General features: G+C 34.8%; 1 long non-coding RNA gene across 2 annotated transcripts; it reads right to left on the reverse strand.

The window, feature by feature from the left end:
* Positions 1-1,246: 1,246 nt before the first annotated feature.
* On the reverse strand, positions 1,247-3,960 carry LOC148764984 (uncharacterized). 2 transcript variants are annotated; one of them, XR_016029818.1, is made up of 3 exons: positions 3,147-3,839; positions 2,491-2,576; positions 1,247-1,431 (listed from the first exon to the last, which is right to left on the reverse strand). It is a non-coding gene; the product is annotated as an uncharacterized LOC148764984 (long non-coding RNA). The 2 variants fall into 2 exon arrangements; XR_016029819.1 differs by lacking the exon at positions 1,247-1,431 and having other exon boundaries at positions 2,489-2,576; positions 3,147-3,960.
* Positions 3,961-8,691: the final 4,731 nt, after the last annotated feature.

The following is an 8,691-nucleotide window of genomic DNA, read 5'->3' on the forward strand; positions in this document are numbered from 1 at the left end:
CATCCCCTTGTTTCATATATTGCAAGTAAGTCCCTCTACTCTCCTATAAATAGCATCTTCCTCTCCACCATTTTCAGCACAAAAACACAAGCCAAAATCCCTCATTCTCTCCCCTCTATCTCGTCCAAACACTCTCCAAATGAAAGAGTTCATCTTCCACTTCAAAGCCTTCAAGATTCTTTATAAAAGTCCCTATTTGTCTCTTCTAAAATCCTCTCAAAATGCGCCTCTCTCTCTCCCTAAATTCGAGATTCCCCAAATACACTCAAAGAAACAGCCATATAATCTCTCGAACCTCAGCTCCAAAGCAATCCAATACCACCCATGTCAAGCCCAAAGACTTCCAAGCCAAAACTCCATGGATCCTTGATTTCTCCTCCTTCTTAGCCTTTGATTTTCATGGGTAAGGACCTCTTGGTCTTTACTGATATAATAACCTAATTAATATAAATTATATGTGTTTTAATGAATAATGTGATTGTGGTTTTAATTTTGGGCTTTAGAAGATAAAGATATTGATGAACACTAATTGAATTTCAGATTCGTAGCCTCCGTTTATATTGCATGTCTCATCGGGTAATACTTAAGATAAAATTATGAAATTCTACGGTAGTCTAGATAATTGTGTTAGCTTCATTTTGATATCAATTATGCCTGAATTGGATTTATATTGAGTGAGTTATGACTCGTTTTCTGAAACTGCACAGTTTCTAAGTCAAGTATGAATTATGTGTTTAACATGACTTTATACTAATTTGACTTGCATAATTTACTTGGATATGATTATAGACTTGTTAAATGTCTTCTCTGAAAAGTTTCATAGTGTTTGGTGAAAGGTATTAATTAATTAGTATTTTTAAAGTTGATTGCTCTGTTCTAGAAATTTGACTGTGTCACTGCACTAAATTAATTATTTCTCTTAAACGGTTATGTTTCTTGCTAAACTGTTTTACCAAGGTAGAATATACTTACAGATGAACATCGTGTGAAATTTCCAGGTGTTTTAGGTATAGGTTATAAGAGATATGAATTTTCAAAGTGTAAATACCGAAACTGTCCGATTTTCTAAAATAAACTATTTTGAACTAGAAAATATGTTTAGAAGTATGGTTTTATGTAGCGCCCCGCCCCGAGTCGCAGACACCTCGTGGCGGAACACCACTCAACATGCAGTACATTCAATGACCCCAAATGTGCTCCTCAAAATTTCGATGATCAAAACATTAAACCCCATAATATATATACCATCGTGCTTACAAAAGGAGGTTCTATTACATGTCGACTTCGACACCACTTACTCTATTACAAAATTCTCGATCAAAGGATTCTTATACGGAACATCATTAGAGATACCTCTCGACGAGACTAATCGGAGGCATACACGAGCTTTAACACTTGGTATGAAAATTTAGGTCTAAGTTTTTCTTTTACCTGCGCATTAATATCAGAAAGGAGAAACGAATAAGTCCGAATGACTTAGTGAAAAACATATGATCCATGAGTATGATGAGAATCAATAGAACAGAACATATAACGAGACTTTACAAGAATTTCATTAACAGGAGTGTAACATGTACAAGAGTGTAACATGTACGGCTTGAGTTCAATATTTGGTGGGGTCTCCAACCTTGTAACTCCCAACAAATAAAATCATATCACATCCTTATCCCTCCACTCCGTCCCGAGTGGCCACTCGGTCGGAAACAAGCAAGAGGCACGACCGGAACATGCCGATTCGGCTCAAGAACATTTAACTCCAAACGAACGTGAGTCCGAACCATCAGGAGGTACCATTCGGGAGACCAGTCATCGTCAGCCCAATACTGCCCGATCGTCTTGCCGAAATGGTCCTAGGGCCCAGCTCCCCCAAGAGCGTCCTCAAGGATGGGGACAGTAGGTTCAAGAATCAATATTATTCCTTTTAGGAATATCAAGTCATTCATTTCAAGAATCAAGTCAATCATTCACCAGATAAGTCATGATCACAATAATCGAACATCAAGTCTCAGGATAATGAACATGTTCGAGAATTCAGTTCAAGCCAAGGAGAGAATATTCGTGAATATGAGAGTCAAGAAGAACCGTAAGTTCAATATCGGATTCCAAGAACGAGCATATCAATATCTCAATGAATTCAATAAACATGAGATTCAAGTTCGAGCCAACGAAATATTTATTCTCGGAAAGCATTCAAGACAGGATTTTGAGAATAAATATAGTTCAATATCGATTCAAGGAAAATGTTCAGGCCAAGGAATCAAAACCGTGAACATAGCAACCAAGAGAATTGACAAGTTCAAGATTTCAGAACAAGATCAAGGTTCCAAGTTCGAGCCAAGGAAACGAGTATGCTCGCAAAACATTAAGGATCATATTCCAAGAAAATATAATCAATGCATTAAAGGATTCAAGATGGATAATATATTTGGTTCAAACAAAGGAGATATTAAGCGCAGGAAAGAAATTGGATAAGGAGTCATAGTTTCTCACCTGGAGTCCAACGCTAATGTTATAGAAGTGCTATAGAAGCATCTTTAAGCTTAAACCTTGAGTGAGAGCTTTACTACGCTCAACACCTATGAAAATATTAGAACTAAATAAGAATCCAAACAGTAATATAGCCATATTACCATCCACTATATGACATAGTCAATTTCTTAAACATATACTAAGAATTGTTTCTCGCGGCAGTTTATTCAAGTAATCACTGCGATCACCGTACTTATCCGAATGACCTAAACGATATATAAAGTTGAAGGTAACATCTGTATCTACAAGTTTACTAGTTTACCGAAGACTTTAATCCCAAATTAACAACATAACCCGTCAATAACAATCCCGAAAGATGAATACATAAACCTGCCAGATTTTCGGATAATTTCGTTTGCTGTCACAGTTTCGTTGGAAAATCATAACAAATCGTACAGTTATCCAAATTGTCCAAATAATACATCAAATGAAACCTTACAACTTAATCTACAAGTTTCATGAAGGCACAGAGCCCAAATTATGATCCCAACATATCGAAAACAGTCCCGCAAGAATATACTCAAAACTGCCCTGTTTCCGGCAGATTACTGCCATCGGATTCCGACCTCTAAAACACGTATATTAAATACTCTAATTCGATACAATTGAACACTTACTTATAGTTTACGATGTCCTCTACGAGTTTCCTGAAGGAACCGATTCCAAATTCGCATTCGAAACCCTTCGATTTCGGCTCCGAAAACAAGTGCGGCAGCAGATTTTGCTTCCCCAAAATCGCAGCGAGCAGGCTGACTTCTCGCCAAACTCCGGCGACCAACGTCGGTGCAAGCCATCGAGCTTCAACACCAACAGAAAGGTAACATCGTAAGGTTTCTAATGATGGGACCTGATCGTCGAGATTCCACTTTTAAGGCGTCCGCTCAATTAATTCTTTGACGGACCAACCGCTGAAATTCTGGTTCTCGACGGCTCGTCTTCTTCGACCCTTGCCGACCACCACCACCGATGTGAAGCTGACATCTTATTGTTTATACCAGTGCCTCCGGATTCTCGAAACTTTGTTCATGAAACGTTGCAGCACTTTTGAAGAATCAATTTGGGCTTTTCCTTCTTTCATCTCTCAATTCTTCAACATAAACTTGATTACATCAAACCCTCACTTAGAAACTCAATATTTCCGATCAATTTATGTGATTCCAGCCAAGACTCCGCTAGAGAGAATGGCGGAGATAGAGAAAATAACGTGAGCAAAAGAGAGAGTGAAGAGAGGAAGATATAGAGAGAGAGAGAGAGAGAGAGACGGTGAGGGAGAGAGAAGAGAAACGTGGCTGCCATAGAAGGAATTAGAATAGGCGAAGTACACGTCAATCCCTATCTCACTATAAATTCTGAAAATTGGCTACAAGGCCAAATTGTTTCTTAATTACTAAATAGAAGCCATACTTTAGATAATTACAATTTCTACACTTCCCATCAAATTCAAAATATATTATAATCTCATATCGACACATATTAACTAATTAAATTCAATTATCCCCAGACTTAAACAACTTACATATTTACGGGGTGTTACATTTTAAGTTCTTGATCCTTAGTTTATAGAAGAATTTAAATTATATTAAGATAATAAAATATAATAAGTTGAATTTAATTATAGTTATGGTCATGAATTATTCATTTAAGTCATTGTGTGTGTTTCGATTGATTTGGTATGTTGGTTTGAGATTCATTAATGTGAGTGCCGTATGTGGGTAAGTATTGGAAATGGTTGAGATTACTTGTGGACTAGTTGGTTAATTACGCTCGTTAATGCTATATAGTATATACTATACGTCATACTTTATATATACGCATATATATTTATATATCCTAGCCTGCGTGGTCGTAGGAATAATTCCCGATCCATGGCTTATATATGTATGCTATCTCTATAGCAACCTACGTGGTCGTCGAGTGAAAACTCAGATCCATGGTTTATGTAAATATAAAATATACTATTATAAATATATGTGGGGGTGTGTACAACTATATGTGTGTGTGTGTGGATGAACAATAATCTTTACGTGATTCGTATTTATTGTGCTACACTTGATTGAATATCATTGTCGTGTGTGTGTGTACAGCCGTGTATATATTTGTGTCATACGTGTGATTTAATTAGTCTATGTGATAGTATGTGGTTAGTAAATCTTTGTGTTATTTTATTGTGACATATTTGTGTGTTGTTTGTGGTGTTTAAACGGTAATAGGATTATGGTCTAAGTGTTCATGTCCATGCATAACACGTGTTTTGAAAATTGAAAGATTAATGGAATGTTTGGGTAATAAACGAATCGGATACGGTGGGCCGGTATCCAACTAGGGTTGAGAGGAGTGATATGAGTGATATTGGATCCATAGACGGGCTCGAAACGGTTTATTATCCGGATATAGAAATTAATCTTTACGGATCCGATAAAGTGAAAATATTTTTCCATGCATTGCATTCACATGCATTTTGGTGAATTATGTGGGTATAGTGTGCTTTTATGACTTATGTGTAATAATATGCTTTTGTGACCCGTGTGCTGTCGTATATTACCTGATGTTTAGATGGTCACGTTGGGATTCTGATAAGGATCCTGTTGCATTGCATTTATATGCGTAAAGTGTTAAATTGATACTAAAGGGACTTTATGTCCGCGAGTAATATGAGGATTTTATATCCGTATAATATGAAAGAGGATTGTGTGTTCAATATACAAGATTGAGGTAAACAGTATTATATGTTCATATGTAGAGCTATATATTCGACTGTGTTTTATGATAATATTCATGCTTCGTGGTTCTTAATTTTGAAGAGTAGAAGTACTGTATTTGTATGTGATGTTATGTGCTTTCACTTATGTGATCGAATGTCTTCGTCTAAACGTATAAATTGAATATAGAGGACATAGAAGAAGCTATAGGATTATCCCTACACAAAAGAACATAGAGACGAGGACTTTAGGACCCTTATAGGACGTGAGTGACACGTTGAGAGAGGCGTGAGTATCGTCAGGCCAAAGTTCTTACTGAGCCAGTGGTTGGGCTCACGCTTTATGCGAATTTCCCCTTTCAGGTTCTTGAAGTAATCAGAGTGCGCATCGGAGCGGAGTTCGAGGAATCACGAATCTTGAGGCCATGCACGTCTTACCCGGATTTCGTAAAAGATCCATGTTTTCACTTTCGTCAATAAAAAGGGCTTATGTAAACATGGAGATTTTTATTTTACTCTGATTTAGGAATCTAGTCTATTAAACGAGGGTATTTAAATCAAGTTTATTTTCCTTCCGCTGTTTTACAAGTTTTCTTTTCAAACCCCGATGATGTTTAGGTAGCACTCTTTATGAAAATCGTAACTTGGATTTATGGATTATATTTTAAGTAAAGAGAAATACTTTTAAAGTTAGAAATTTGGGTTTCTCAAGGTTCAAATCGATTCGAAAATTTTAAAGTCTACTAAAATATTTCTTCTTTAACTAATATTCATGGAGGGTGTTACAATAATAGAGTGTGCAACAATAATATAAAAAATGCCAATCAAAAATTGTAGTGATAAGTTTGCCAATAGGGTAATTTTTTCATAAGAAATTAAATTTGCTGCAAATAATAAATTAAACTTCAGAGACCAAAATGAATGTAAAATCATTAACAATAATTTTTGTTACTCTCATTCTCGAGGAACTTCTTCATGTCAGCGGCATTAACAAAAAAATGGTCAACTTTCCTTTTTTTTTTACCCAGACATATATGAGTTGAAACGCTCCCACGAGCATAAATGTTTATCGTACACAAGGAATATCATAATATGTCACTATAATGTGACGCTTCCTCATTAACATGTATATGCAAGGGCTAGGTAAACATATAATATGATGTACAATCTTGAACCTACAAAAAACAAATTGCAAACTTCAAACACAGTTTTGTTGATTACAGATATAAGAAAAATAACAAAAAAGAATTGTGATTGCAAAAACAAATATTAATAGCAAAAATTAATTGCAGATGAAAACAACAATTAATTGCAGATGAAAACAACAGTTCATCTTATAAATGTTGACATGAACTGCAAACATGTAATAACAACTTTAATTAAGACCAAACATGAACTACAAACAACTAATAACAACTTCAATTATAATAGAGAATCGCAAAGTGCAAACTGCAATTATAAATGTTTATCTAATTGCATAACAACTACATGTATTCCCTACTAATGTGCACAACAAATTAACTACAACAACATTCAAACTCAAATCATACTAAAAATCTATTTGCAAACTTAAAATAGCAAAGTTCAAATCATACTAAATTTTTTAAACTTCAAACTAAATGCAAACCAAAATTTTAATAAGCTTACCTAAATAGAAAAAAACAAACTCAATGTAGCAAATGCAAACTCATAATAAAAAAATCGAAACAGCAAACTGCAAACTCGGTATATCAAATTTACACTAGCAACAATCAAATATTTAATTTCAAGAAATTAAAAGTGCATACTTAAAAAACAGTTACATTTTTTTCCAAATAAGCATGGACGAACTAATGACATTAACAAACCCTGCAATTTATAACTTATTTTGGAGATTCAAAAATATCATCCTCGTTCGATGTCCAGGAAAAAAAAACGCGGGGGGAAACAACAAACAAAGAAACAACATACGATGTCTTCACACAACAAACGATCTCCAAATAGCAAAAAGAAAAAAGAAAAAAACTGGTTCCACAACACGTAAACAACAAACTGGATTTTTTAAATTGCAAACGGTTCGAGGACCCTACCTATGGCAGATGCAATTCAATTTTTTATAGGGTTTGGTGTTGATGAAATCGATGTTTGGGAGCTGTGGAATTTTTTGAAATCGATTTTTCTGGGAGTGGTGGAATTTGAGATTTGAGAATACGTCAGATTTGAGAATGGGTAAGTCAACTGCAGGGAGAAATATGGGATATATGTGTGTATTTTTATTTCTGTATATTATTAGGGATATTTTGGACACGTTAAAAATAATAAATTTAATAAAAATTGGATTTTATTAGTTGGATTTATACACATAAAATCTCTTATAGGAGGACCTATAGCAAATTGTCCATATATATATATATATATATATATATATATATACATATATATAATGTATTATGCTTAGGTATATTCAGAATGTCTGATTTAATGTATTTCCTATTTTTTTAAGGGGTAATTTTCTATAGACCCCCCATTACAAGATTCTATAGGTATTAATTCAACTCATAAGTCCAATTTTGCTAGAACCCCCTACAAAAAATTATGGCCGATATACCCTTAAATAAAATAGGAAATTTTTAATCTTAAATCAATCAATAGCAAATTTATTCCCCGTGAACCCATCTAGCAAAAATAGGGCCGCGATTATCTCGATCGTTGAATCTCTCCTAGAAACAAAAAAACTCTCTCCCTTTTCATGCGAAAAAAATATTGTTGATGTGTCTAATCATAATTAGGCTCATAAACCTAATTAAGATTAAGCCCAAATTTCCCTAAGTAGTCTAATTATGTGTGAAAACTCAATTAGATTACTTTTTACCTTTAAATGACAACACATTGTCCCACATCGGATTTCTACGAAAGTCCTACCTATTCATGCACCTATAAATGTATGTTTCATTTTACATAGGAATGTACACTCTAATTTGGCAATTAATTATTATTATTTGCTTATATTATTACATCTTCTGACTTGAGCGTTGGAGGATAATCGCCGGGCCAAACCCGGCGTGTCACCTAGTGTTTCAATTGTTTTGTAGGTTAACGAACGGAGCAGTCCCTTCGACTACCTCGGACACGTGGCAGTGACTCTCGGCATTCTCTACCTTTGTGAGCTCAAGGACTCTTGGGTTGCCCAATTGGCATTTGAGCAGCATCAACTGTAATCCTAGAAAAAATCGTGAAATTGATTTTTTTAATATATCGTTGTTCTCGACGACTTGTAGATGTAAATCTCAAAAACAAAATCGAGAGACAATGATTAAAGATGGAAAAAATACAGGTGATTTGCTCTTCTATATATGTTCTTTTATTTTTTAATGGCAATTTATTCACGAATTGTCATGAAAATTTTGAGCTAATTGCAAATACCACCCCTGTGTTATCTCTAATTGTCGAATATCCCCCTGTGAAAAAAAAAAACTCACTAACAC

Source organism: Erythranthe guttata, chromosome 14 (genome assembly GCF_056151865.1).
Source record: "Erythranthe guttata isolate IM_541 chromosome 14, IM_541, whole genome shotgun sequence".
In the NCBI taxonomy this organism is placed as follows: Eukaryota; Viridiplantae; Streptophyta; class Magnoliopsida; order Lamiales; family Phrymaceae; genus Erythranthe; species Erythranthe guttata.